Source organism: Rhyacophila brunnea, unplaced genomic scaffold (assembly GCF_057557595.1).
Source record: "Rhyacophila brunnea isolate RB1 unplaced genomic scaffold, BYU_Rbru_1.0 scaffold_13, whole genome shotgun sequence".
NCBI classification, from domain to species: domain Eukaryota; kingdom Metazoa; phylum Arthropoda; class Insecta; order Trichoptera; family Rhyacophilidae; genus Rhyacophila; species Rhyacophila brunnea.
The window spans coordinates 36,874,510-36,901,547 of record NW_028232785.1 but is presented as its reverse complement, the minus strand read 5'-3'; the positions used below and the strand labels follow the sequence as shown (position 1 = coordinate 36,901,547).

The following is a 27,038-nucleotide window of genomic DNA, read 5'->3' as shown; positions in this document are numbered from 1 at the left end:
TTCCGGGCAACTACTTATATTAAAAATACACACTTGACACGGTGACTCAATTTAATAAAATGTATGTTTTGTTGTCTAAACAAAACAATGGTATGAACATGATCGTCAGCATTTCCTCAATCATAACGAGAACAGCCATTGCCCACTGAAGAAGGAAGCCAATACATTACACGACTGGTCCTGCTTTTCACCCCTCCCGATGTCTATGGATTTATAGAGTGCTCATACTGACGCGTCTGTCGTGTTCAGTTGTCGGAGTAGGTATTCTAAGTTTCAGATTTCTTTCAGATTATTTGATCGTATCTTGGGGACCTTGGAGTGCATCAAGTATGTAAACTTCTTCTGTGTAAAATGTCAATGTGACAGTCGATTCTAAACGACAATAACTAATAACTTATTTGTACTCTTCAGTCTGTTATGTATATAATTTTGAAATTGTGATTTTTGATGACACAATTACAAAATAAAGAATCTCTTAATAAAAGTAAATGTGTTCGATTGATAATCTAGTAATAAAGTAGCTAACTTGACGCCTCACAAACAAAATGTAAAATATGGAAATTGCATCTACATAATATAATTTAGAAACAAGTAATAAGTAGCTAATCTAAGAAATAAGTTCATGTAATATATTATATATGCCTAATTTATTGAACGAACGATGACTGCGAGTTAAATAACATTATTCATTACAAGATTGATGGAACTAATATAACAATGAAAGGAAATACAAAACCGGACGAATACAGGTGTGCTCGATGGGTCCTGCCATCACCGCCAGAGATTCGTCAAGAAATGTCCATATTAAAGACCACTTATCACAAGACGTCTGGTAGGTATGGCCAAAGGTAAAAGAATAAAGAGGTCGAGGGAGCTGTCCGAACAGCTCCGAAATTCAAACAGCGCCAAATTTGTCCATACGATTCGCGAAGATAGCTAGTCGTTGTGACCAGTTGAATTAATAAATATTGTAGGTGATGTTTATAAAATAGAGGTTTTTTTTTAAAATATAACAAGTCATTATAGAATATCAAACTCTACTTGCTAGTCAGTTCGTTATCAATAAATAGTATGCCAGTTGACAACTTGTTGCTTGTGCAAAAAGTTATGCTCAAGCTTTAATAATATAAAGATGGCGGTGGAACATACCTACAATGTCAACACAGACGATATATTTTTCATGACGGCTCTACTTGGAAATTAAAGTATATTAGTCTATGGATATTACAAACGACTGCCTGATATTATATTTCTGCGTTAATTAAACTTCGTAAAATGGATGTAAAACGTGAACTAGATGGTTTTGAATCTGACACAGAAGTCCAGCAATGGTTTGATGTGCCAATAATCTATCCAAACAATCCGCTTACAAAGATTTGTATAAAGCAAGAGATTGCTTATGATGCAAACAGCACTATTGAGGTTAGGTTTTCCAAATTTAGTAATCATTGTAAGATTGTGTTTATTCTACGTTGAAGTTGTGTCTTACTCTTGCAAATAAAACAGTGGCACGATATATTGGACTTTACTAACTGAAACATGACGTAATAAAGTATACATCGTTGTATTGACACTTCACAATGATCATTTGACTAGGTACGTACCTACCTATATGTTCTGCGTCTCTGTGGCCGCTGGTTTACTACTTTCATTCATCTGAAGACAACTTTACTATTGAACGTTTGTATCGAACCGTGATAATAGGTCACATACAGAAACGTCCGTGTTTTTGCACACAACGCTTAATAATAATTATATAGGTGTAAACACGTATTATAAAATACCTTCTGTCTGGTTTTTCAGAGCCCTGCAACCAGCCATGCTGGTATTAAAACTGAGATTGATTCCTTCCAAGTTGATTTCAAAGAAGAATTTTCCGAAGACAGTGATCCGCAACCTGGCTGCTCATATTCAAAAAGCGAGCCAATAAATCAGGTACCTACTTACCTATCTATAAAATATTTCATTAATATTTTAAATATGTAAATATTATGTAATTCACATCGTGCTTGTATGCGATCATTTATATAAGTGTCCGTTACTAATATATCATTGAATACAAATTGTATTTTGTAAGAATATGTTTTTTATAAATTCAACGTGACGATCAATTGTTTGTATTTTACACTCCTTCGTTGCCTGGTTTTAGGATACTAGATTTGTGAAAAAGAGGTCCATATACCTGGAACACCCAATGTTAAAACTCCAACTTTTTTTGCGTGCATTTGTTTGTGCATCGTTAGTGCACGTTTGTGCACGATTTTTTTTCGTTTGTGCACCTATAATAACCGAAAAATTCCAATTTCAAATTGGGTGTTCCAGCTAAACGTTGGGTCACCCAATGTTGAAATTTCAACTTTTTTCGAGTGCATTCGTTTGTGCATCGTTAGTGCACGTTTGTGCACGCGTTTTTTTCGTTTGTGCACGCACATTAAGGGGGTTATTCGCATTTCAATTTGGGTGACCCAGCTAAATGCTGGATACTTGTGTCACTAAACATGTGTTTTTCCTTAAATTTAAATTGTAAACACTTGTGCGTTGGTAGTGAACGTCAGTGCACGATTTTGTTTTGCTTTTTCACGTATATTCAGCGCGCTATTTAATTTTAAAGTTTGTATGCAAAACCTGACTGGGTGGGTTTAAAAAAATATTTTGTAGTGAAATATCTTGTTGCATAGCTAGTGCGTAATTCTGCATACTTTTTTATTTTTTTTCTCATATAGTGCGTGAGTTATTCGATATGAAATATTTGATGAACGTTAAGTAGAACCACCCAACAAACTTTTTTAATTTTTTATTTGTCTATTCTTGGCTTACGTTTGTGCACGTGCTTTTTTTGTTTTATCGATTATATCGTGAGAGATATTATTTTTTAAAATTTTGTGACTTGATACTTGAACCATTAAATTTGCCTTAAAATTTTTTTGTTTAGTGCATCCGATTAAGTTTATTTATGTAAACTTTTAGCACGATTTTTAAAATTTTTATTTCTTATATTAAGCTAGTAATTAGATTTTGAGTGGCCGTCAAGTTTAAAAACCAAACATTTTTTTTCCACATTTTTATAAATGCACACCTTTGAGTAATTTAATTACATGATTTTTCATGAAGTTTTTCTTGTTTTTCCATTTAAATTACGCGAAAAATTCGCATTTTTCCATTTTCACTAAGTAACCCGTCAAAATGTCCCGAACAAAAACAACCGCATCCGTTTGGAACATCCAGTCAAAAGAGTCTCCTCAAAATAGCCAAAAGGCTCACTAAATATGTCGGTTTATAATTGACTACCTCAAAATTGACAATTTGATTACACAAAAGTGTCAAAATTACAAAATCATTCAACTTTCTTAACATTTATCAATTTATTTATGATTTTGAATGGATCAATGTCAGTTTCATAAGGAAAAATGCAGTAAATTATATAATTATACTTAACTACTGTTTTTTAAAATGATCTGTAATAAAAAATAAATACCGTTAAGTTATTAGAATACAATTAGGTATGCATACTTTTGAAAAATGCAATATGTTTTTATGCAACGATATTTTCTTCAAAAGATAATATTGGAATGACATTTATATTTTTTTTATATAAAGGAGTTAACTTGCAGGCACTTAACTCTTCCTAATAATATTTGCATCTTCTTTATCTCTGTTTCTCCAGGTGGTGCAACGTATGCTTGTAGTTCTGGTAGGTGTTATGTTAGGAGAGAAGTGTTAGTCACTTCATATTATGCTATTCAGAATCGATATCAAATAAAGTTTTGTAGGTTCTTTAAAAAGTTATTGCCTCTGACGGCTTCGACAATTGTTTCACGCAAATGGTTTTCTTTTGAATGTGTGTGTTTATTAGTTATTAAACAACGTACCTACTTACATATCTGTTAACATTTATATTTAAACTCATCACGATTATGAGTTTTTAAATGACATATTGTTTAGGTACTACTTTCAAAATAAAATTCATCACACGCAAATGGTTTTTCTCCTGTTTCGTTTTATGAGCGTTAAGATAATTTTGTGCCGAGCCTCCGTATAAGTAGTCAATTTATTTAAAAGGTTTTTCACCATTTTGTATCTTAGATTACTCCGTCGCGAGCATCCAAATGAACATACATTGCATTTATAAGATTTTTCACGAGTATGTTCTATATAATATGTACATATTCATTTAAGACAACAAAGTCGTACGCATTTATATGAATATACATCGAATTTTAAAGGTTTTTCACCAGAATTTGTCATTTGTTAGTTTTTAAGATGACTTAGTTGCGAGCATCTATATGAACATACATTGTATTTATAAGCTTTTTCACCATCCACCAAAAATGGCCGCGCGGTTTAAGCGTTGGTATATTGCGTCAAGGGTCCCTAGTTCCAATCCTCGGTCCGGCAAGTACGCATATTATTCGCGAAAATCTATATGAACTACATTGCATTTATTAGATTTTTCATGGGAATGTGTCATTTTGTGTCTTTTAAAACTTTAATTTGCGAGCATCTATATGAACTTAAATCGCATTCGTTAGTGTGTTCACCAGTATTGTCATTCCACATGTTTTAAGACTACTAGGTTTTTTAAATGACATATTTGATTACATTTCAAAGTCATCACTCATTACACGCAACTGGTTTTTCTCCTGAATGTGTAAGTTTATGAGTTCTTAAACAACGTATTCGATACGATGCTGCCAAAAGTTGGTAAGTTGATAGTTTAGGTATTTTGAGTTTACCACGGATAAGATGTCTATACTTATATACGTTTGCTATATAAAAATATCAAGTTCATCCGATTTACCAACATCAGAAGACTGTAAAGATGTTTACAGTTTTAATTTAGATAAGAATCTAACTAATGAAACTCAGTGGTAAAATCTTTGTAATACTATTACCTAACATTTTTATTATTTTTCAATAGTTGAGCTAAAATAATATAGGACTTCCGAAATAAGTTTGTAAATATTATGGTAAAATGGCATTGAAATTACATTATTTTCAACAGAAGGTATATGGAAGAATTATCAGAAACATATTCAAATAACATGAACTTATTCAATGAAAGAACTTATGAACTTACACATTCAGGAGAAAAACCATTTGCGTGTGATGAATGTGATTTCCAATATAATCAAATATGTAATTTAAAAATACCTAGTGAGCTTAAAACATATGAAATGGCAATACTGATAAAAACCTTATAAATGCGATGAAAGTTCATATAGATTCTCGCAAATTAGTTGTCTTCGATTCCTTTCTTGGTTGTATACTCATGGCTGAGGATCTTGACCACTGTTAAATTTTGTTATCCTTTGAGCGACTAAGACTTTCAAGCCTTCTCGATCTTCAGTTTCTCGCAAAGCAGAATAAATGGTGGCCGCAGTACTCGTAAAAGACATGATATGACAAATTCTTTCGTAGAACCTAAATTTAATCAGTGCACATATAGCTGCTCGCAACATAGTAGTTTAAAAATACAAAAGTGATAATTAATAGTGTTGAAAAACCTTATAAATCCAATTATTGTTTATAAAGATGCTCGCAACCTAGAAATATTAAAATCTATAAAATGAAACATAACGGTGGACAGTCTCATTAATGCGATTTGTGTAAATATAGATGCTCGCGAATTAATATTTTAGAAGACAATCAAAGGCATATTCTAATGAAAAACGTTATAAATGCGATGAATGTTCTTATAGATGCTCGCAAATTAGTTGTTTTCTCCTCTCTTCTTGGTTGTATACTCATGGCTGAGGATCTTGAACACTTTTAAATTTTGTCATCCTTTGAGCGACCAAGACTTTTAAGCCGTCTCGACCTTCCGCTTCTCGCAGAGCAGAATGAATGGTGCCAGCAATACTCGTATAAAAAACATGAAATAACACATTGTGACGAAGAACCTAAATGTGATCAGTGTACATATAGATGCTCGCTAGTTTAAAAATATATAAGATGACAAAAAAGTCATGTGGAATGACAATACTGGTGAACACACTAATTAATGCGATTTATGTTCATATAGATGCTCGCAAATTAAAGTTTTAAAAGACACAAAATGACACAATCCGATGAAAAATCTAATAAATGCAATGTATGTTCATATAGATTTTCGCGAATAATATGCGTACTTGCCGGACCGAGGATTGGAACTAGGGACCCTTGACGCAATATGCCAACGCTTAAGCCGCGCGGCCATTTTTGGTGGATGGTGAAAAACCTTATAAATGCAATGTATGTTCATATAGATGCTCGCAACTTAGTCATCTTAAAAACTTGCAAATGACAAATTCTGGTGAAAAACCTTTAAAATTCGATGTATATTCATATAAATGCGTACGACTTTGTTGTCTTAAATGAATATGTACATATTATATAAAACAAACTCGTGAAAAATCTTATAAATGCAATGTATGTTCATTTGGATGCTCGATACGGAGTAATCTTCAAGCATATGTAAAGATATAAAATGGTGAAAAACCTTTTAAATAAATTGACTACTTATACGGAGGTTCGGCACAAAATTATCTTAACGCTCATAAAACGAAACAGGAGAAAAACCATTTGCGTGTGATGGATTTTATTTTGAAAGTAGTACCTAAACAAATATGTCATTTAAAAACTCATAATCGTGATGAGTTTAAATATAAATGTTAACAGATATGTAAGTAGGTACGTTGTTTAAGAACTAATAAACACACACATTCAAAAGAAAACCATTTGCGTGAAACAATTGTCGAAGCCGTCAGAGGCAATAACTTTTTAAAGAGCCTACAAAACTTTATTTGATATCGATTCTGAATAGCATAATATGAAGTGACTAACACTTCTCTCCTAACATAACACCTACCAGAACTACAAGCATACGTTGCACCACCTGGAGAAACAGAGAAAAAGAAGATGCAAATATTATTAGGAAGAGTTAAGTGCCTGCAAGTTAACTCCTTTATAAAAAAAAAATATAAATGTCATTCCAATATTATCTTTTGAAGAAAATATCGTTGCATAAAAACATATTGCATTTTTCAAAAGTATGCATACCTAATTGTATTCTAATAACTTAACGGTATTTATTTTTTATTACAGATCATTTTAAAAAACAGTAGGTAAGTATAATTATATAATTTACTACATTTTTCCTTATGAAACTGACATTGATCCATTCAAAATCAAAAATAAATAGATAAATGTTAAGAAAGTTGAATGATTTTGTAATTTGGACACTTTTGTGTAATCAAATTGTCAATTTTGAGGTAGTCTATTATATAACGACATATTTAGTGAGCCTTTTGGCTATTATGAGGAGACTCTTTTGACTGGATGTTCCAAACGGATGCGGTTGTTTTTGTTCGGGACATTTTGACGGGTTACTTAGTGAAAATGGAAAAATGCGAATTTTTCGCGTAATTTAAATGGAAAAACAAGAAAAACTTCATGAAAAATCATGTAATTAAATTACTCAAAGGTGTGCATTTAAAAAAATGTGGAAAAAAAATGTTTGGTTTTTAAACTTGACGGCCACTCAAAATCTAATTACTAGCTTAATATAGGTAATAAAAATTTTAAAAATCGTGTTAAAAGTTAACATAAATAAACTTAATTGGATGCACTAAACAAAAAAAATTTAAGGCAAATTTAATGGTTCAGGTATCAAGTCACTAAATTAAAAAAAATAATATCTCTCACGATATAATCGATAAAACAAAAAAAGCACGTGCACAAACGTAAGCCAAGAATAGACAAATTGATGACCCAATAAAAAGTTAAAAAAGTTTGTTGGGTGATTCTACTTAACGTTCATCAAATATTTCATATCGAATAACTCACGCACTATATGAGAAAAAAAATAAAAAAGTATGCAGAATTGCGCACTAGCTATGCAACAAGATATTTCACTACAAAATATTTTTTTAAACCCACCCAGTCAGGTTTTGCATACAAACTTTAAAATTAAATAGCGCGCTGAATATACGTGAAAAAGCAAAACAAAATCGTGCACTGACGTTCACTACCAACGCACAACTGTTTACAATTTAAATTTAAGGAAAACACATGTTTAGTGACACAAGTATCCAGCATTTAGCTGGGTCACCCAAATTGAAATGCGAATAACCCCCTTAATGTGCGTGCACAAACAAAAAAAACGCGTGCACAAACGTGCACTAACGATGCACAAACGAATGCACTCGAAAAAAGTTGAAATTTCAACATTGGGTGACCCAACGTTTAGCTGGAACACCCAATTTGAAATTGGAATTTTTCGGTTATTATAGGTGCACAAACGAAAAAAAATCGTGCACAAACGTGCACTAACGATGCACAAACAAATGCACGCAAAAAAAGTTGGAGTTTTAACATTGGGTGTTCCAAGTAAATGGACCTTAAACAATAATTCTTACGTGCTAAGTACATGTTGAATATTTTGACAGTTAATCTAGGAATTTTGGACGTACGTACGCCCATTGTTCACTAGAAGGTCAGGTGACATGGTTACACCTAATAATTACATAGGTAATTAAGACTATCGGGAGAGTCCCAATAGCCATGGGTATAACATTATACCTACCTACGCTGTTAGTGTGTATTTGCCATTGGTGAATACGCGTAGTGCTTGAAAATATCGAAAGGCAAGACCCGAGTGGAAAAAAACTACCTGCTCAAATAGAATTGTACAAAACTTAAATCCAATAAAACACATGTTATTGTTTGATCGCTACACGGAATAGATTTCAGTATTTCGGCCATACATAATAAATGATTACGTATTGCGGCAACACGTCTCTTAAATTAATGTACCTTGAATGGATCCTGCTTGTCACGTTATTCCTGACATTTACTATTAAAATGGACGTAAAGCGAGAATGTGATGGAGTACAGTCTGATACAGAAGGCAAGCCTTTGTTTGATACGCAGACTAGCCTCCCAATCAGCCCGGAAGTTTGCACTCATATAAAGCAGGATAATGCCGACGTTTCAAGTTGCAATTTCGAGGTTAGTTTTGGGAAACTGATTTCTTATTTCTTAATATAAAACCTGAGACGGATGATCAACTATCCGTCATCAAGCGCGAGATTATTGAAGATGTAATAGACCCATTATGTGATGTTGAAGATCCTCAACCGGGTTGTTCTTATTCAGAATACAGGCCAATACGAATACCCGCTCTTACGGACCGCATGTGTCCCAAGATTTTTTTTAAAGGGCTGTATTGACTTTTTCAAATGCCACTTTCATATATATTCAACCGGACAATAGAGACGGGTATCTTTCCGGAAGCATGTAAGATGTCGAAGGTTACTCCAATTCATTAGAGTGGTACGGAGCCATCAGTGGAAAACTATAGGCCGGTAGCCATTCTCTATGCACCAGCAAAAGTTCTTGAGATGATCATGCACAGCATGATTTCTCCAAGGATTGAGTCATTTCATTGCCGACTCAAGTATTAATCTAAAGTTGGTCATCTTTAATGAATGAGCAGCATGGATTTAGAGCAGGCCGTTAAACGATTTCTCGCGTTATTCGGGAGTTATTTTAGGAATCGTCAACAATACGTATCGTACACCATCTATCAGTCACAGACGTTTAAAACATTTTCTGGTGTGCCTCAGGGCTCAAACTTGGGGCCATTGCTGTTCACGTTTTTTTATAAATGACATAGCATTGGTAATTAAAAATTCTATGTTCATAATGTTTACTGATGACTTGAAACTCTTTATGAAAGTTGTCACCTTAGATGATTGTCGTCGACTCTAACTTGATATAGATAATAAATATTAGATTGGAGATGGTTTACTAATGCCTCGGGAGTATTGCTCTTCCAATATTCGATGCATGGAAGAGTTCTTTCTGGAATATCATCTGTAAGGGATCTCGGCATTACATTTGACAATAAACTTACGTTTAGTGGTCATATGGATACGATTTGTGAAAAGGCGCTAAAACAGTTGTGCTTTGTCTTCCTTTCCTCTTTGTCTCATACTTCCCGGGTCTTTTCGGATGTTACGGTACTAAAAATTCTCTATAACTCCTTGGTTAGAAGCAGACTTGAGACTGGGTCTATTGTTTGGGCCCCGCATCAGTTTAAGTACGACCTTATGGTGGAGAGGGCCTAGAAGAAAATTTTTAGACTCCTTTACTTTCGGCTATATGGATATTATCCGTGGCTCTATCCGACTGACGTTCTCTTAGGAATGCTTTCATACTGTAACTTAAAATTTCGAAGGGATCTTTATTCAGCTACATATGTTTTCCAACTTATACGCAGCGTAAATATCTCTGATGATTATCTTCGGAGTCGAGGGCATCCGTTGTTTGTTCTCCCAAGGTTCAAAACTAACCTGCTATTAGTAATGTAAATTGAGAGGGCAATAACCATGTTGAATGATATCGCTTAGGATATTGATATATTCCACTTACGTGAGAGTGAATTTAGGTGGACGTTGTTTTATAAATTTTTAAGTTAGTGTCTATTGATAGTTCACTCTGTGTGCTTCCATCTGCTTTTATTTTTGTTATTTTATTTCTCATGTTATTACCTATTATATTATTAACTCACATTGTTCTGTATTTTCAATTGTAACACTTTTTTTATGTCATGTCGTGAACGTTTTAAATTTAAAATTTGTTATGTTCTTTATATGTAAAATAAATAAATTTGAATGTTATCAATTGTGCAGTGTTTAGACTGTTCAGAGAGAGACACCAGTGTCCAGATACTAGTGTCTCGTGTGAAACGGCTCTTTTTTTTTAATGAAGTCATTTTAAAATACGTGCGAGAACTCGTTTCATTTATTGGCTGTGTAGTAGAAATACATGCTATTAGAATATGTACGTTCATTTTTGTTTTATAAAGGTTGTTTTTATAGCCCGATAGAACTTTAAATTGTAAAAATATAACACTAGCTAATTTTGATAGTTTTTTATTTCGAAAGACAGACGTGCATGGCATTAACATTTTTAAATGATTTAGGGTATGTTGCCACTGCACCTGTTCTCAACGAAGCATATACTGGTCACCCAATTAAGAACACTTTTTTCGTACACTGCCAGTTGTATAACACGAATAATGTTTGCTTTCAATTCGCCAATTGTTGCTTTAGGGGGTACCTGCTCAGCGTCAGTGATAATACAGCTTTTTTTGTATTTTCAAACCATGATCATGGACATTCCTTAAACGTTGTAGATAATCTATTTATATAATTTTGAAGCGATATTATCCATTATATTCATTTTAAACATTTGATGACTGCATGAAGTATTTTTATTACATAAAATAGTGTTCTTTTAAACCTAGACCTTTAAAATTAAGTCAATATTTATTATAAAGCAATTATTATTCGTAGGATGTTTATCACACTTGAATGGTCAAAAACATAGCTTATAATTAGCATTTTTAGAATTATCTTCAAATGTGTCAATTTTGCCCATTTTTTGAATAATAAAATGCCTAATTCTTGTCAAATTTGGGATCACAGCGATTATCAATATAATTTTTTATCGTAAATATTTCACTATAATAATGTCGACATAAATTATACTAACGGTTTGGTAAATGCGTTTAAAAATTATTAATTGTAAAAAATCTTAACACCACTGCACATGGATGTACTGAAATATGACTATATTCTAAAACATTAGAGCTAGAAGTTTAAAAGAACACTATTTTATGTAATAAAAATACTTTATGCAGTCATCAAAAGTTTAGAATCAATATAAAGGATAATAAGGCTACAAAATTATATAAATAGATTATCTACAACGTTTAAGTAATGTCCAGGATCATGGTTTGAAAATACCAAAAAACCGCCATTTTGACCTACGCTGAGCATGTCCACCCTTAACTACCGGCATCAGCCAGTGAATTCACAAACACCCGCAAAAAATATAGCATGACTTTAGAGATCAATTGACAGGTCCATCTATGGAACTAACTTAACCCCTAAATTTTATATCGATGAGTGCTGCTGTGGTATGGCATATTTCGCCCGGATGCTTGTCATTATATTTTCAAAAATATTATTGATCAATGTTCCATAACGCAATCTTCAGCCTAATTTTGAAAAAATATTGTCCGGTAATGCAATCAAGGGACTTTTAAGGATCGGTCTCAAGCCATATGCAGCATATTTCCATACTAACAATCCCGTTAAGCTACAATGAGCTAAATCACTAAAGAGCAATTTTGCGAGAAAATGCAATAATTATAGGTTGCGCGAATCGACAACATATTTTATAGGTGGATTTGGCAAATTTGTCAACGTGACTCTATTCGTGTTGCTTTGCCAGACTAAACCAATCATTAATGTCATAGGGCCGTATGTATGAGATTCCCAAATTCTTTATAAGCTATTTAACCGATTTTCCATCATATAGCTTATAGCACTGTTTGTGACGTAAGCAATCTGACGTCACGCGCCATTCAAAATGGCTGCCTCAGCTGTCACTTTCAAATGTCATTTTAATGTGCATTCATTGAAACGTTTGCTTGAGGCCCTTGTTCATTTTGTAGACTCTGTAAAACATTTGCGAACTTTAAAAACAGTTCCTAGTCGTGCTGTTTACAAAATACGTATGATTTTGATCCCTAGTCTATAATCTAGATAGTAGGTAGGTAACTGATAAAATTCCTCGTACCTATTTCGCTTGCAATGTTTCTCATGGAGAGATAAGATGGACTTACGTAAGATTACGATAAAATATCACCGCTAAACGACCGCACAAATATGTAACTACTGCTGTATCTGGCATTAAAATATGCAATTGGAAGCATTCTGCATTCTTCAAAATATTATGGTATCTACCTACCTAGTTAATTATTGTAAGATAACTGTAATAAACAAGGCACAACTCTCAAATACACTGGAAACAACAATAGTGTCATACGGTGATTGGTATAAATGATAATATTATACAGAGATCATTACATATTATTATCTAAATCATTTGCATTCTCTGTCATTTATTCTTATTCTGTTTTGACATCTCATAATTAGTGAAGTGAAGTTAGTCATAATAATATTCAGTATTGCCACCAAATGTATTCAGTGTTGCCACCAAATGGAAAAGTTTACTAGCAAAACTTTATCCTTTCGTACAGTAAAATAGTTTTAAAATAAATGTGATAAAATAGCTGATAAACTATTCAAAGTTCATAATAATTATTCATGTGTAATTATTAAATTTATATGGTACCGTTCGCACACTTTCAGACACATTTACAATTTCAAAATTTTGAATTATTTATCGAGTAATGAAATTTTATAATACGAACACCATGAAACATGAGATGTCACATACGTGACGTCACTAAACAGCTAATTACGTTTGTACTCATGCATACAAACGTGCAGTATATAGCCTATAAGGTTTTTGGGAATCTCATGCATACGACCCATAAAGTCAACGGGTGTCACACATCACACGACGATTTGACAGTTATAGACTATTTTCGACAGTTTTATACTATTAGACTATCTACTATTATAAAAAACCTAGCATTTACAACTTTTAAAACAAAAATTATTTTTATTCGCTTTAATATTGTTGAATTAAATATACCTACTCTATTCTTTTTGTAGATTTCTTCCCAGCATTGTTTAACATATAATCCATTGGACGAAATTATAAAGGATACGCTTGACAATAACCTGACCAATAACTACACAACAGATTCAACCAATAAAATAGAAAATATGATACAATATTCAGAGATAACTACAGATGAACTAAACGTAAAACAGGAAGTTTCGAAATTATACTTGCCAAAGGTGGTTCGAATTGTGTTGAGAAGAGTTACATATTTTCCACGTACCTTTATTTGCAATAATTGCTATGGAGTGTTTAAATCTGTAAATCATCTAAATAGTCACTACATTTCATGCACGTCTCTGCATCCTAAGTTATATAAAACACATATTGATAAAAAACCAAATCAGTGTGATGTGTGTTTTAAAATTTTTCTGCAAATTGATAACCTTAAAAAACATAAAATGACACATATTGGTGAAAAACCACATCAATGCGATGTGTGCTCTAAAAAATTCTCTCAAATTGCTTATCTCGAAAACCATAAATTTCGATGTGTTTTGAAAAATATTGCAAATTGATTTTCATCTTAAATATTCTAATAATCTTAAATACTTACTGGTTCTGGAACATTATTCGATTTTTATTGTATTCGTACTGCAACTAATTGCAATACTGAAGCGTGACACCTGTATGTGGCAATATTTTAATTAGTGTTCCTGATATATTATTGGTCACTTTATATTGTAATAATTATTGTCCTTGACCATTTTATTTGTTTTCATTATTACTGAAAAAATAAAGCGTTTGTCCCAAACTAAACTGAACATCTTATATGTAAAAATGCTACAACCAAATCAATAATCTGCAACTAATTATCAAAATTTATGGAAGTGTGAAAGAGTGGTGGATGATTTGCTATTTGGTAGGAAGTAAAAAAAAATTGAGACTTGTATTATGACACAATGCGGTATGTTATAAGCAAGCGGGCTTCTTTCCATTATTTACAAATTTAGATTTACATAATATATAGATATTTACACAATTTTTTTTGAGTGTTTTTGGTATCTAGATTATAACTTACTATTACATTAATGGAGTAAAGAATGTTCGGTGGATTTACGTGGCGCCAGGGGAGGCTTTTATCCAGCAATTGATCGACCCAGGCTATTCATGATGACGATGATATTAATAGAGTGTACTAAGCTAGTTTTACGATTGTTTAAATTAAAAATAATAAAATTATCAAAAAGAGAAAAAAGCCGTTCTGTTTTTAACCCACTTATTTATAAATACTTATGTATGGCAAGGTATCTTTTGGTCCAACTACTATGTTACAGTGGCGAAGAGTGGACGAAGGCTGTTAAGATTTCACATAAATATTGCACACTAAAATTTGTCGGTCAACTTTATTTATTTTAATTGAATTAAGAATACAATTTGCAGATTGTGCCGGTTACTTATTTAAAATCAGTTTAACTTTGCCTCAACCCAACCATAACAATGTAGGTGTACCGTATAGGCGATCTAACTAAAATAGTCCACACTATTTCAGTCATACTTATTTATTTTTGTTGAAATAAGAATACTTAATATTACACATGGCGATATTTTTTTTTTTTAATTCATTATGCCCTGCCTATTTCATAGGATAATTATTGATAACAAATATTGTCCAATCTATAGAACATCGAAAATTGTGTAAGTATAGTTAAATGTCATAATTTTCAATATTTTATAGATATACGAAAAATTTTAGACTGTTATCTACTATGCTTAATTTAAAACACCATCTACACGTAGTTATATTAGTTTAATGAACACAAATACGTGATCTTTTTATGTCGGACCTTCACAGCCTACCTCCACTCATTGCCACTGATATGTAACTATGATTTCGCTGAACTATAGTGCTGACTATGCGAAAGAAAATTTTTATTGTCAAACAACTTTTCCATTCTGAAGAACTCTCAGTTCCCATGATGGTAAAAATAATTGTATCTTTCTTGAGGTAATTCTAATGTGTGCCTGTATACCTAATACAAATGTTTTCATCAATGACATCACATTATTCGCGAAATGTAGATTTCATAATCTACTGTTATATTGACCAGTCAAATTTTGGATTTGATTTATATCTGTAATATGAAAAGCTATATACCTAACCTCCTGTTAACTTTTACCACTATTTCAGTACCCAGATCTTCACTGCCACGTACATCGTCCGAAATTTATGAGTTTGTCAATCGATCTATTTGTAGGCCCCTGTGGTTATTTAGTGCCCGATTGGGGCGGGGCCACAGTATATCAACATGTCGCAGCCTGATTTCCAGGTTGTTCAATGTCAATTATTTCAGTAAAATTCTCAGAAGAGCAATTTGAAAGTTCACATTGAAATATTTACACAACCAATATACATATATATTAAAAACTGTGTTCAGCATATAAAGAATAACTTACTTATTTTCGACAGTATCGACAAATACACTCATGTTTTTTTATTTTGACTAAAGGGTTAAACAGAGTTCTGGAAATAGACCAAAATGGCATTAAAAAGTAATTTTGCTTAAAAATGTGATATAGAATAACCTGGAAATCAGGCAGCATGATTGTTCACTCGTCGACCGACATATTGTTTCATATAGCCTACTCTTGTCTGCTTGCGTATCCATTAGTTTAATTTGTGATTTTATTTTATGCCCAACATGCACATTCCATGCCAAGTTGCGCTAATCTTATGGTTTTAAATTGAATACGTGTATTAATTAAGGCTCTAAGTACCAACAACAAAAAAACTGACATTTTTATAGAAAAGTGTTCTACATACTAACGCCAATAACTTCAGCTATGGTCTAAGTGCCTCAAGCAAGTCAAAAAAATACAGAAAAATATTTAAACCTGTCGACGTTCTAAGTCCGTTGGCCTGTTTTATTTATAATGGTGTAAATAACACTACAGTGGTCAACTTCATTCAATATAAAATGGCTGACGATGGTGTGTTGACACTTGCGAGTTCCTAATACCTAACATTATAGAAGCTGCCGTGATTGCTTCACACTGTAAAACCACATTTTTCAAAAGGTCTGCTTCATGAAATTTTACTGCAATGACTCGGTATTTTGTATCTACAGGCAATACTACTTTTTGGTACTTAGAGCCTTAATTAATACACGTATTCAATTTATCTTCCATGTTTAACCCGCATACGTGAACACTGGTAACACACATTAGTAGCAAATATTACGCATTTTTTGACGATAATATTATAGGTACATAGGCTGAAATGCAATTTATGCAAGTATGGCAAGCTCCCAGGCTCTTTCATCATTTCTTAAGTGATATGCCAAACCCCGCCAACTGAACACTGGCGCTATACGCAGATGACACAGCCATCCTTTCCTCCAGCCACCAGACTGACACGGCGATTAGGAACTTAGAAAAGGGCACTCGACAGCTAACTGATTATTTCAGTCGCTGGAGACTTAAAGTTAACGCGTAGAAGACGGAGGCGATTCTCTTCTCGCGGAGCCTAAAATCCTATAAAGGAAAAATTACTGTTTGTGACATTCCCTGTTCATTCAGTAACCCTGTGAAATATCTCGGGGTATACCTTCACCATAGATTGAACTAAACACCTCACCTATTAGAAGCCAGGCGAAAAGCCTTTATGGCGATGGGGGTTCTTAGACCCATCTTCATCCGTAGAAGTTGTCTCTCAGAAGAAAAGAAAAAGGCACTATCTAGCATGGTTATTAAACCAACCATGCTGTATGCATCCCCAATTTGCACTAGGTACTGACATCACCAAATCCTATTTAAAGATGCTGCAAACAATAGAGAACAGGTGCCTTCGAATCGTCTACGAACACAAGCCTCACCATAGCATCAAACACATCAATACAAAACACGATGGAATCGATATTGCCAAAACCATAACTAAATACGGAGAGACCTTCTTTTGTTAGACTGACAAAGGGCCTCATAAGAAACCTACACGATTTACTATTAATTTATTTTTTATTATATATTATTTCTAAGTAGGTAATATATATTATTATTACTATATATTATGTCATGTTACATTTCACGTGACATGTCTACTTTTCAAACGCAGATATTAAAATAAATAATGTTAATTAAATAACAAAATTTGGCACAACCTTGTTAAAAAGTGTGTGTCAACCCTTGTTTCCAAGACAATGACGGTTAAAAATAGGCAATCGGATTCATTCCCGCTTTTTTGAAAGCGTCATGTCAACAAATAAATTATTTCCGCCCGCAAGATCCTCACTCCAAGTTTAGATTCAGTGCCGAACGGATGTCACCGGTTAACAGTTAGATACAGTTTCAACGCCATTTGTAGTTACTTCCTTTCGGACAGGAAGAAGGATTCGCAGTTCATAATTCCAGCCAAGATGAAGTTCCAGCCATCACAATTTAAACATAAAGTTAAGTAATAATTACCATCTTCCAAGAAATTTCTCTATGTCCATACCAAGCAACGCTTCTCAAATTGTATTTTTTTTTTGTATCATTTTAAATTTCAATGTAAATTGTTTTTGTGTAATTAAATAACACTTTTCACGATTAGCTGTGTTCTTATTTTTATACTGTTATATTTAATTGGTAATTACACATCTTTCAAGGCGCCCAAAAATTATAATTTAATATTTCAACGAGTTTACAAATGACATTTTATTTGAGGTAGATAAGTGATTTATAAAGCATTCTTTACACAGGTTAAGTTGGCAGAAAGCCGAATCTTATAAGCTGTGAGATTAAATATTTCATGTTTTATTGATTGAATTAGTTGGCACTCTTATGTTTAATAATTGTGCATTACAATTATTAAACTTCTTTTACTATTATCATTATAACGTTACTATATACATTTTACTCTCTTCCCAATTTTTCTAATTTGACAATTGGCGCGACAACGCGAATGGCACTTTTTAGTATAAAATTTACTACAAAAGTGTTTCTGTTATAATAATTTTGTGTAAGGAGAGTTTTTTTTCATTTCATAAAATGTCACTGTAAATTTGTTTCGACTTTTAAACTTTGAGATGTGTTACTTGGTACAATACTTTTGAATTAATTATTACCTATTATATTGTATTATATTTTATATTATATTCCATGCTATATTTCATTTATGTTGACAATTTGCTTATTATTGTATATTACCTATTGCATGAATTTTATGTGATTCGTATTTCTTTTACGTTTTTTGACATTCAATGCATACCTACCTACTTATAAAAACTTATTATAAAGTTTGTTTTGCTACATAGTTTTCATTAAAACATGAAAAGTATGAAGTAAATTGATTTAAATGTTAGCTGGTTGTTAAATTAATTCAAATTTGTCAAATTCGATAAGAATTAGTTAATTTTCAACTATTTTAGTATTATTATTAAATATGATATAATTACTAAATTTATGGTAATGTTCATAACTGCCATTAAAATTTTAAAGCTATTTCCGTTAATAAGGAGGTAGCCATTTTCTGAACTAAAATTACTATGATTAGTAATATTATAATTATAAAAGCATACGCCATTTTAGTTATGAATCCAGTTCAGTTTGTGCCTTCTTACAAAACACTACAATTTGCATAGTCAAATTTGTTGTTTTTTATTCAAGGAAATTTCACGGTGAGTACTATAATTAAATAAATCTATATTGTATTTCATAATATTCAATAATATTATGGACTATAGTTCTTTCTGTTACAAAAGTATTCTTATTATTACCTTTTTATTTCTTCTCACGCGATAAAACGTGGGTTCGAAAAATAAATACTTTTTCCGTGTGCGTATGAAACACTCGCGTACAATCAAATCTTTGTCTTTGTCAATCGCTTGTTCATAATATTTACGCATTTTGTCGTATGAAACACTTTGCGCGCAAAACAATAGAATCGTTGTGTTACCTAGTGTTTCAAAACTTATTTTGTTTTGTTGTTTTCAATACCCGTGTCGAAATAATGCATTGACTTCAAATCACGCATTATATGTGTATATTTCTTGTAAACAAAATTATATTATGCAAACGATATTGTTGAGTTCATTGTAGAAGCATTTATATACCTACTTACATGAATTCCCGCTTGTTTTTTAGTTTTTGTTGTTAGTTGTACCTACTCGATTTGTCTTCCAAGTTTTTTGTTTGGAAAAAGATATAAATGAAGAAAAACCATTAAATCTTATCTTTGTGTTTTGGGGAAATGATCAAACAGATATAATTTCATCGTAATCCGGTTAAATAAAGTCATATTTTTTTCAATTTCAAATCAGTCGATATATAAAAATTCATTATTAATTTTGTTAAAATATTTTCAGAAAAGAGAAATTAATTCCGCCATTTGCAAAACCTAAAATTTGTTAAAAATGCCGTTATTTTAATGGAAAATTACCAATTTACAATGTTGCCAAATTTTGTTCCATAGTACCTATATACCTACATAAATTATAAAATACTTTAGAAAGAGAAAAACAGTATTTTTGTTGTCTCCTTCTAAATTATCCTATGATAATTAAAGTCGAAATTAGAATCTTGCATTTGTACGTACTTTTTTAGCTGTATGCTTATATGGTTAGTAAGCTAGTATATAATAAATAGTAAATAGTAAACCCGGCCGAATCCGACAAGTACATAGAATGTCTTGTTGCTATCCCAAACACACAAATAAGTGAGTGTTTGAGAAATAATATTTTTTATTTTTGTGGGTTGATTTCTTTTCATATCATAAATGTTTGGTTATTTTTTTAAGATATGGGAATGATTTATAATCTTGTTTCAAGATAATGGAGTATTTATATGTTTTTTAAAGCAAGAATGTCTATCTAAACAAATTCAAATTATTTAAAGTTAACTTCTTAATAATTTTTTTTTTTGTAAATTTATATTGTTTTAGTGTTTTTGAAATTAATGATTTAAAACTCGTTATTTTTTACAAATCACTGAAAAGCGCTATGCCAAATACTGTTTTCAGATTTTTATTGATTGTATTGTGATTGATGAGACAACGAGATCATCGACATCGATACTACAACTACTTCTTTACTTCACTTCACTTCTTCACTTCTCTGCACTGATTGGATCTTCGATCTTGAAGAGAAAATCTACATTTCTCAGCACAACTGGATGAAAAATAACTGAAAAAGCTAAGTAAATTGAAATAGAATTGATTGGAATTGTTTTTATTGAACTTTTAGTAATGCTATAATAATTTTTTTTTTCTTCTTCTTCTCAACATTAAAAGTACTTACTCATATTTAAAATAAATTAATAAAATTACCAAGCAAAATAATATTTGTTTGTTTAATTATTGATAGTTTTACAATCTATCTCTTTTTATGATTCACATTTGAAATTTTTAAGCGTTGTGATTTTAATTCTATATTGAAATTCATTTAACGTCCATTGGTAATTCAAACAATTTCAACTAATTTTATTAATGTAGTATAAATAAAATTGTAATTTTCAGCTTACATACCTACTTAATAATTGACAACCAGCGAAATATTTTAATTTTTTGTGTACGAACCAATTTTATTCAATATTTTTGAATAGGTTTGTCCAAGCTGTTGTGAAACGAAGAGTTTCACAGCTATATTTTATAATATTGTACATATTATATTCAGTACAATAAATGATTTGGTTTTACTTTAGAGTGTATACTAAATAAAAAAAAATTCTGGTTTAACAATTAATTTTAAGAAATCCGAATTTTGTAAATCAGAATTAAAATTTTTGGGTTATATTGTAAATGAAAAAGGTTTGCAGTGCGATCCTATTAAATTAGATTGTGTTAAGAATTTTCCAATACCCAAGTCTTCGAAAGATATTAAATCATTTGTTGGTTTATGTAGTTATTATCGAAGATTTATAAATAACTTTTCTACTATTTCTGCACCTTTAACTAAACTAACTGGTATAAAAGGTGGTATTTCTAATTTTAAATGGTCACCAGATGCACAATTAGCATTTGAGTCACTAAAACAGGCACTTATAACAGCACCTGTTCTTGCTTGTCCAAATTTTGAATTGGAGTTTTCTTTACATACTGATGCAAGTATTACGGACCTGTGCGTTATTGTCACTAAAAGGCAATACACATGGAAGACTTGCAATTAAAATTATCAAAATATCATAATATTAACACTATATAAACCCGGACCTGTGTGTTATTGTCACTAAAAGGCAATACACATGGAAGACTTGCAATTAAAATTATCAAAATATCGTATTAATATTATATGAAAACGGACCTGTGCGTTATTGTCATCACAAGACAATACACATGGAAGACTTGCAATCAAAATTATCCAAATACCTATCGTATTAATATTATATAAAACCCGGACCTGTGCGTTTTTGTCACCAAAAGACAATACACATGGAAGACTTGCAATTAAAATTATCCAAATATCTATTAATATTATATAATATATCCTTATCTACTAATATTATATCTATCTATATATTAATATTATTATTTTATAAACTGATTTGTAAACTTTCTGTTTGCAAATATTTTCTATAGATTTAATTGGACCTTTTCCAAGAACAATTATTTAATAATTTCAATAAAGACAATAAATTTAAAATTTAAGAAAGAAATCTGTTCAATATAATACTGGTGACATTGTTTACCGTTAAAACGCTATAAATTTCTTTTGCTGAAATATAGTACTTAAAAAGATTTCACCTGTAATGTATATTCTGGGAGATATGAATTTAAAACCACTTGGAAAATTCCACATAAAAGATAATAAAAAAAGTATTTAATTGTTAATTTAACTCTAAAGAATTAATGATTGAATACATTAATTAATGATTTAAACTATTTAAATTAAATGAACTTACTTTATTTTTTAATAACAAAGTCATTTATTCCTTTCTATTCAAAAAAAGGGGTAACTCTATACTTTGTATAGACACTTATTTTTAGATTCATTGTTAATACAAGTAATTTTGTATTACTATCAATTCTTTGTGTATGTATTGATGTCAAAGACTAAAAGTCTGTCTATTAAACAAAACTATCATTCTTGTTGTAATAATCTTTGCGCTTTGCAACAATTACCTTATCATTTCTCCGTTATTCAATATATTATAGAAACTTCTTAATATTGTTTAACTCTAATTAAATAAATCTTCTATGTAAATTGTTTAAACTGTTTTAAACTACATATTTTTGTTTTTTCATTCAAGGTTGATAATGTCGATCCTGAAGTACTATGAATGAAGTACAGTCTACTTGGGGAATTCAAGGTAGCAGCTTTCCGGCGCTTTGACTATGGAATTGCAACCTGATACAAATTGTTGTCCTAAAAAATGGTATACTTTGCTTAATGAATGTATAAAAAAACACTTATAAAATAATGTATTTCAGTATATTGACAGGTATCGGTTTTAATTGCTTGGTTGTAGTTGTTGAGAGGTTTTCTGCGTGGATTCTGACAAGTACGATTGTCAATTTTTTGTTTTGTATTAACAATACTGTTATAATCCTAATATTGTTTGGATTATTTCTATAACTTACATTATATTCTGAGAGAAAGGTTTAATTTTGCTTATGGGTTAATTTTCTTTATATTTTTTTTATACTGTTAAAAGTTTTTTTTTGAGAGTAGAGAGCTTGATGGAGTTATCTAGATTCATGGGTAATTTTTTTTCTTTTTTTCTCGTTCATGGTGATAATTTCTAGTTATTTAACCTTATTGAACGAGGTTATACAATTTCTCTCATGTCGGCATGTCGGATAGACTGGTGTAACTTATGTTAGCCAGCGCCTTCGTGTATTTTCTATGGATTGTTTGTTAGCTTATGAAGTCGCGAAAATTTTATTAAGTTGCAACGATTCTATTTCTTACCATTGAGTTGCGAACATAGAGAGGGGATTCTTTACTCAATGGGGCATATATTACGTGATCTCACGGTATGCTATTTTTTCGAGCTCAGAATAGGAAACAAGCCTGGGAATTGGTCACTAAATTAAGTTCTTACTCGAAATGTTTTTATTGTAAAAAGGCAATGGTGTAGGCTTGAATGATTCTTATTTTGTGTCACTAAATTCGTTCTTTGCAAAGAGGTAACAACATGACAAAGTGTTTGTTGCTTCGAATTTCGCTGGTGGAGTTCAAAAACTTAATTACAAATTAACTTCGGACGTTTAATGTAATGTTTTTGATTATTTTTGTGGGTTCAGATGATATTTTCATAGCTTTCTTTTTTTAGTTTCTTTGTCAATTATACATTCTGATTGATTCAACGACTTAGGTTAAGAAAATTTAGTAATAGAGTTGAATCAGGAAGAAGAATATGAAAGACTTTGAGATCTCTCTTTGTTTCGATTGATCTTGGCACGGCTAGTGACCGGTGGAGAAAAATTGATGACGAATGAAAGCAGCGGTTTGCTGATGGTATGAGGAATTAGTGTAATTTTGAAGCACGAGCCGTAATTATTAGTTGTGTCCGAGTCAATTAGAGCAAATGATGACATTATTATTGATTAATTTTTGTATGTATAATAACCTCGGTGAAGGTTTTGTTTTGTCGTGTCATGCGAATATCATGATAATTTTATTAGTCATAGAATGCCTAATCGTTTAGGAAATGTTGTTCGATGCTATTGAGAGTAACTGAACCATTCATTGCGTTAACCTCGGTAAATGACACAAAAGACCACAAACTCATCTAAATATTTTGTTGCTATGTTAACTATTAATTAGAAATGTACGGACAGCTTGCTAAATGGTAAGTTAGTATATACCGTCGAGTTGAAAACCCTAAGTCGAGTTATTCCTATCACTAAATATATGGGCGTTTCTTTTTTTTCATATTTTCGAATATATTTTTTCTCTTTAAAAATTTTACAAGTGTAAATGTTTATAAATTACAAGTTAGTACTGGATTGTGTTCTTTTTGTAGCCTGTAATTGCCTTCTGGGACCTGGAGCGAAGGGAATATCAGTTTAGTACTTGCTTAATCTTCTCAGACCCATATGTTTGGTACCTTTCTCAGAATTTCTATTGAATTAACCCTGTTGAATTTTATCGTGCTTTTTTCTCTAATAAATGTATATTCATAATGAATAGTCATATTTTACACGTTGATTCGCAGTTGTTTTCAAATAAATACTTAATCAATATGAATGTAAACATATTGATTTCTCTTAATTGTGCATAATAATAAATTTTTGTATAATTTTTCTTCTTACAAATTGTAATTTGATGATATTTAACCTGTAAATTAATAAGGTTAAAAGTAAAATCACTTCTTATTAAATTAAATTACAATGCAACAAGAATGATCGTAAAACTTAAATGTCTCTTTAAAAATAATTTATAGTATAATTCTATAAATTAAAATTTTCTTTTCATCCAATATAACTTGGATTGTATAAAGTTATTGTAAATTTTTTGTTCTTATTGTCAATAATATATATTTGAATGATATAGCATGGAAGCAACTTAATCTCTAAATCTTTTAACTTTATTTCCATTATTATGATGATATAGTATGGAAATATCTCTTAATTTTGTTACCATTATTTGAATGATATTTAAATGGAAGCAACTTAATCTCTAAATCTTTTATCTTTATTTCCATTATTTGAATGATATCTAAATGGAAGCAACTTAATCTCTAAATCTTTTAACTTTATTTCCATTATTATGATGATATAGTATGGAAATATCTCTTAATTTTGTTACCATTATTTGAATGATATTTAAATGGAAGCAACTATTGTCTATTGAATTTTATTACCAGTATTTAAATGATGATATTTAAATGGTATTAAATAGTATTTCTATATTTTATTACCAATGTTCAAATAGTATTAAATAACTATTATTTCTTGATTTTATTACCGATATTTAAATGGAATATCGTGGTAATTATAATTATAACTCAAAAAGGTATTGTTTGATAAGATTGTGGCGCTTTTTTCAATTTTTAGGCGTTCTTTTCATAGAACTACCGTAAATCGCCACAATTTTGTTATAGCAACCAAATATTACTAATGATAATGGAATTCTTGTTATCACTATTTATATATAAATAAATTTCTGTAATTTAAGTAAAAGATTGTGGATTTCTTGTTCAAATTTGTTGGCGTACTTTCCAAAAGTACTACCGTAACTTTCCACAATTCTTTATTTTATTATAATATTATGTTTACTATGATATGTTATCACCTAAAATGACTGATTAACAATAAGTATTCCGCTTTTGTTATAAAAGAAAAATGTTTAAGATTGTTTCTTTTTCAAATTTTTTGGTGATTCATAGAGAACTACCTTTTCTTTATAAACAATTCTTAATTACATAATTAACTATATTTACAATTTTCTCTAAATTTTACCCTATTTTAAAAATTTTGTGTGTACTTGCATGTACATTTTTATTACCTGATTTATATGTGATTATTAATTATAATTGTATTATCTGTTTTCTTCGGTTGGTATGGTACATAGAGTATAATATATAATTTTAAACAACTTTTTCGACGACGAGAAGAATAAATATAATTTCAAGTTCAGTGCAAGTGTAGATAGTTCCTATTGAAGGAAAGAAAGTAAAACCTTAGCTAGTTCTAAACAAGAATGAAAAGCGAAGACCTGAAGGATGACACGATCTTCTCCGATGTACGACACAATCTTCTCCGATGTACAAAATGATCTTCTTTTGAAGGACAACACTACCTTCCTTTGATGGACAAAACTATGCTGAGTCACTACATTATTCTAACAATCTGTTGGATACTGCTTCCACATGAGGTGCCTGCGACTACTGTCGACTGACATTGGACACCCTGGGGAGGAGTTCCAGATGTTTTCATCTATTGCGGAACGAGGGTATTGTCATGTTACATTTCACGTGACATGTCTACATTTCAAACGCAGACTTAAATAAATAATGTTAATTTAATTAACAATAAATTTGGCACAACCTTGTTAAAAGTATGTGTCAACCTTGTTTCTAAAACAATGACGGTTAAAAATAGGCCAATGAGGTTTCTTCCCGCCTTTTTGAAAGCGTCATATCAACAAATAACTTATTTCCGCCCAGAAGATTTCACTCCAAGATTAGATTCAGTTCAGATCGGACGTGCTCGGTTAACATAATAGAAACAGTTTCAACGCAGAATGGCGCTTCTTCCCTTCGGACGGAAGGTAGAAGACAAGATGAGATTCCAGCCATCACACTTAAAGCTAACTAATAATTACCATCTTACAACAAAAACTCTAATGTACTGTACCAAGTGAACGCTTCTCAAATTTTTATTAGAATTTTAATATGTTTCCGTATCATTTTTAAATTTCAATGTAAATTGTTTGTGTGTAATTAAATAACACTTTTCACGATTAGCTGTGTTCTTCTTTTTTATACTGTTATATTTAAATTTGTAAATACACAACTTTTAAGGCGCCCAAAAATTATAATTTAATATTTCAACGAGTTTACAAATGACATTTTATTTGAGGTAGATAAATGATTTA

The 27,038-nt window shown here is 31.1% G+C and overlaps 1 long non-coding RNA gene across 1 annotated transcript in view; it reads right to left on the bottom strand.

Moving 5' to 3' along the window:
- Positions 1-27,038, bottom strand: part of LOC147077432 (uncharacterized) — a 199,066-nt gene that overhangs the window by 133,617 nt on the left and 38,411 nt on the right. The window lies entirely within an intron of this gene.